The sequence below is a fragment of the Mytilus trossulus genome, chromosome 12 (assembly GCF_036588685.1).
Source record: "Mytilus trossulus isolate FHL-02 chromosome 12, PNRI_Mtr1.1.1.hap1, whole genome shotgun sequence".
Taxonomy (NCBI): domain Eukaryota; kingdom Metazoa; phylum Mollusca; class Bivalvia; order Mytilida; family Mytilidae; genus Mytilus; species Mytilus trossulus.
The window spans coordinates 54,499,826-54,504,714 of record NC_086384.1 but is presented as its reverse complement, the minus strand read 5'-3'; the positions used below and the strand labels follow the sequence as shown (position 1 = coordinate 54,504,714).

The following is a 4,889-nucleotide window of genomic DNA, read 5'->3' as shown; positions in this document are numbered from 1 at the left end:
GTTTTCGCTTACTAGATTTCTTTGGTGCAGGCATCAAGTCTGTGAGCGGTCTTGCTATCTTGGAGAAATCTTTGACAAACTTCCGGTAATAACCGACGAAACCAAGGAAACGACGTACCTCTTCTGGCGTTGTTGGTCGAGGCCAGTTGATAACTTTCTCTAATTTATCTGGATCAGGTGAAATACCATCTTTAGAGACTATGTGGCCGATGTACTTGACTTTATCTTTGAAAAATGCACATTTCTTGGGCGAAAGTTTTAAGTTGTGTTCTCTTAGTCGTTGTAGTACCATCTGTAACCTTTCAAGATGTTCTTCGTACGTCTCTGAAAAGATGATCAAGTCGTCAAGGTATATAAAGCATATATCTAGGTGAAGATCTCCAAGTATCTGTTCCATGAGACGTTGGTAAGTTGCTGGACTGTTTACGAGGCCAAACGGAAGTCTATTAAATTCATAGAAACCAAGAGGGCCGACTGTAAATGCTGTTCTAGCCTTGTGTGTCTCTTCTACCTCTACTTGGTGATAACCACTCTTCATGTCCATGACGGTATAGTAGTTGTTTCCTCCCAAGGCGTCAAGGATTTCTTCGCTTCTAGGAAGAGCATATGAGTCTTTAATCGTCAGCTGGTTCAGTTGTCTATAATCTACACACATTCTGAGCTTGTTGTCTTTCTTTCTAACCAATACAACATTCGATGACCAAGGCGAATGTGAACGACGAATGATCCCAGCAGTAAGAAGTTGTTGAAGATGAGTTCTAACTTCGTCGAATAAGGCAGGTGGAATACGCCGGTGTCGTTGTTTGAATGGTGTTTCATCTATCAGTTCTATCTTATGCTGAACGGCAGTGATGTGGCCTATATCAGTATCCGAAGTGCTGAATACGTCTCTGAATTGATGTAGTAATTCTCTGGCTTTATGTAGTTGCTCATCAGTAAGTGTGTCTGGAAATGTAGATTCATTCCATGCATCTTGTTCGTAGGTGTCTGGTACATCAATGTCGGTGACTGAAACAGGTTGGAGTTCGCAAAGGATGGCATTTGGCGAAACGGTCACTGTTCTGGTGGTTACATTACTGATATGTACCGGTATGATGCTGTTGTTTCTATACTCATATGAGACTAGCGATGGAGCTATATCTAAGTCAGATGGTATTGCTGCTCTATCAGTTGACTGTAGGAGTCCACAAACTGGATGGTATGGTAGTTCATGGTCCATATATCCCTGTAGAACGACATCTTTGTTAGGTGGTATACGGATTGTCTTTCCTTCAGCACTCTTGATGATGGCAAGTCTGTTGCATCTCTTTTGCAGTTCTTTATCTCTAAGAAGCAAACATCTAAATGTGATATACCAAGGTGTATGTAGATCTGCTGTTTGTAGAAAGCGTGATCCATATCGTTGCTTTACATCTGTCATAGCTGCTGTTAAAACGTTGGTTCCCAGTAGAAGTGGTACTAGCTGGTTGTAAGAACTGTCTGGAACGACTAACAGTAAGCATTGCTGAGGATCTGCTGATGTAGATGTACCCGGTAATTGTAGATCTGCTGAGATGTAACCAAGGTATGGCATGTTCTGGCCATCTGCACATTCGATATGAAGTATCTGGTTGAGTGTCTGGATAGGATTGTCAGCAAGGTACTGTCGATGGAATGACTGGCTAACTGTACTAACTGTAGAACCAGTATCTAGTAGTGCTGCTGCTTGAAGTCCATTGATGACTACTGTGACTTCATTAGGGCTACCAAGTAATCCTTCTGTATCACCTGATGACTGTCGTTGTTGATACATCTTAGCTTCAGTGTTCATCTGCTGAAAGTTAAAAGCTTTTCTAGTGTGATCCAGTCTAACACAGCAGGCAAAGGCATAGTGGCCTGGTTGTCCACATCTGTAGCATATAACAGGTTCTCTGGATGTTTGAGATACATAAGTCGGAGCAGGTTGGTATTCAGCTTCTTTCTGGTCCCAGTATGGACGTTGTCTGTTGCGTCTTCGGTGGCGACGACGTTTTCTGCGTGGTGGATAGTACTGTGGATCAAAAGTGTCGTAGGTATTGTAGGGTTGGTCATACATTGCGTTGTAACATGGCTCATTCGGTTGTTCATACATGGTAAACGGTGTAAACTAGTGTACCTATAAACATTCAATTCATTCACCCTAATTCAAGTTCAATAATAATGAAAAAATCTAACAAGTGTCAACACCACCACACTAAATGATCAAATGCAAATTTTTTAATCAATATTAAAAAATAATAAACAATGTCTATCAACAATCTCAAAATCTAGGTACTATCTAACTCAGTGAATGTCTAATATGTAAATAATATGATGATAAATTTAATTCATATCAACTTAAGTACCAAGTCACTATACAAAGTACATTTATAAAAACGATATATATACTATGTATCTAATATTAACTAGCAATGCTACACATAAAACATAATGTGTGTTATAATTGCTAAGTTCAACTGAGCATTGACCTATACCATGTGGGTTATAGTTCAATGTAAGTATAATACACTACAACTGTATACCGAAAAATAAATTTAAAATATAAAAGTGTATGCTATATACTATGTAGCTATGCTACTGTAATCTACAAAGTATGTTTATCACTATCAGTAATACATGTACACCATAAATGAATGCCTAAATAATATAAGTGTACATGTCCTCTGACAGACTAAGTCCAAATCCAAGTAAGCCTCGGAAAAAAATTGAAAAAAAAATTTTTTTTAATGTGTATAAATGTTTAAGTATGAAAAGGTCAAAATGTAGGACGTCAAAAAAAAATATTTAAAGTCCAAAAAGTGGATGCAAAATTTCAAAATTAAATTCGAAATGTGTAAATGTTTCAAGTGTATGCTAAGTTTCAATGTATCAAAATGGTATACAGTATATAATGTAAATAAATAAATCCTACCTTAAACTAGAAAACTATTCCAATAATTACACTGTTCCACAAAAGTATAATTGAATCACAATATTTCACAATGTAGAATAATAAAAGTTCAGTTTTCCAAAAATGAAAACAAAAAGTCAAGTTACTATAAGTAACATCCGGTACTATAATGTCATCCGGTAAACTGTAAACAAACGCACGTGGACGATTATCACATGGGTTGGAATGTTAGTAAACATAAGCACGTGGTAAAGTTCATCACATGGTACCATAACGGAAGTAAACAAACACACATGGTCACTGCATACATGGACTCGAGACATCTAATGGTGGTCACTGACTTCACATCTGGATCTCCACAAAAACTGGTATGTGCCATCAACCCAACGAAACGTGGGCGCCATTTGTAGTAGGTGGTTTTCTATGCGTTAACGATAACACCAACAAGAGCTAAGGGTTCTGATGATTTATTACCAGTATATAAAACAAGTCTGAAATAGCAATACAACATATATAAATAACAAGCTATTTCATATAACATAATATATATACTTTTACGAATATCACAGTTATATAGTACAGGAATATAATTAATAATACATTTAACTGTTATTTACTAAGTAGCAAGTAAAATGTATTGCAAGTAGAAAATGTTCGATGTTTACATTATATAAAATTGACCTCGGGTGTCACGTGTACTTTTACAAATGCTTGACCTTTGACTATACACTACATCGGAATGTGATACGTAATTTATGTGTATCTGTGTATTTGTATTCAATACTGGTTTACCTTACAAACGGTATATAATAAATGTTACAACTACATTTATTAATAATGACTTCATTAAAATATATAATACTTATAATAATTAACTATATAATATCATACAACAATCATAAAGTTGCAAATATAATAATCATAAAGACTTATGATGTCAATATTATCGATTCGTTAAAAGCTCCAAACTAACGGGAGATAACTCATGTTTACAATACAATATAAAAAAAGCTAAACTATAAATAAATATACTCTTACCACTTGTGGAGTGAGTTGTACTGATACGGTTAACGGCACATCATATAAACAACAATCATGTTCTCTACATAATTACATTACATGGATTCCTGAAACCAAAATACGAACATAAATACTCGGACTCGAATTATAAAAATATACAATGTACCAAATATTCTTTACGCATTCATATTTGTACTTGATAAAAACTATTTACTACAAAACTATTACTTTATATAAATGGAAACACTTTTCCTTCTTTTAACTTAATAAGCCGTCATTTATAAAATATAGACTATTCCTGACAATAATCAAATAGTAATGTACGCAAATTAACAATACAATTCTACCGTGGCAAATAAACCGTAGATTATAAAATCATATACTTCTAGCTTAATGAAATACTCTCTCGTACATCTTGTGTACTTGTGTTACATACAAGCGATATGAGGAGAACGTTACAAAACAAAATAGAAACTTTACTAGAATATCATTTACGTGAAAAATATAAATAATGTTAATAAAGAAGTAACTTACAGTATTCTATAATAATGTTGTCCAAAATATATAAGGTTTACAGGTAAACTATGTGGTCAAGATAAACAGACATAAATTCAATGGACTGTCATGGCTATCGTCCGTGGAAATGTACAGGTACAAAACAAAGGAAATTAAACTTGACCGCGAAATATTAACAGCCAATCAGATACAATGATTCAAGTAAAACCCTAATGAATATTCATAAAAATAACGTGAATATTACTATACATAAAAGTAAGGTTTGCAAGTAATAAATTAAACTGAATATACAATATTCAAAATATGTAATAAAGCTTTTATAATAAATATAGTAATTAAATAGATGATTTTTACAATATATAAAATTATCATAAAAATCACTCTGCTACATATACGCCAGACGCGCGTTTCGTCTAATAAAGACTCGTCAGTGACGCTCGAAGCT

General features: G+C 34.4%; 1 long non-coding RNA gene across 1 annotated transcript; it reads right to left on the bottom strand.

The window, feature by feature from the left end:
- Positions 1-2,037: 2,037 nt before the first annotated feature.
- On the bottom strand, positions 2,038-4,675 carry LOC134692864 (uncharacterized). Its single transcript, XR_010102285.1, has 3 exons — positions 4,463-4,675; positions 3,947-4,035; positions 2,038-3,399 (listed from the first exon to the last, which is right to left on the bottom strand). It is a non-coding gene; the product is annotated as an uncharacterized LOC134692864 (long non-coding RNA).
- Between the last annotated feature and the right edge of the window lie 214 nt (positions 4,676-4,889).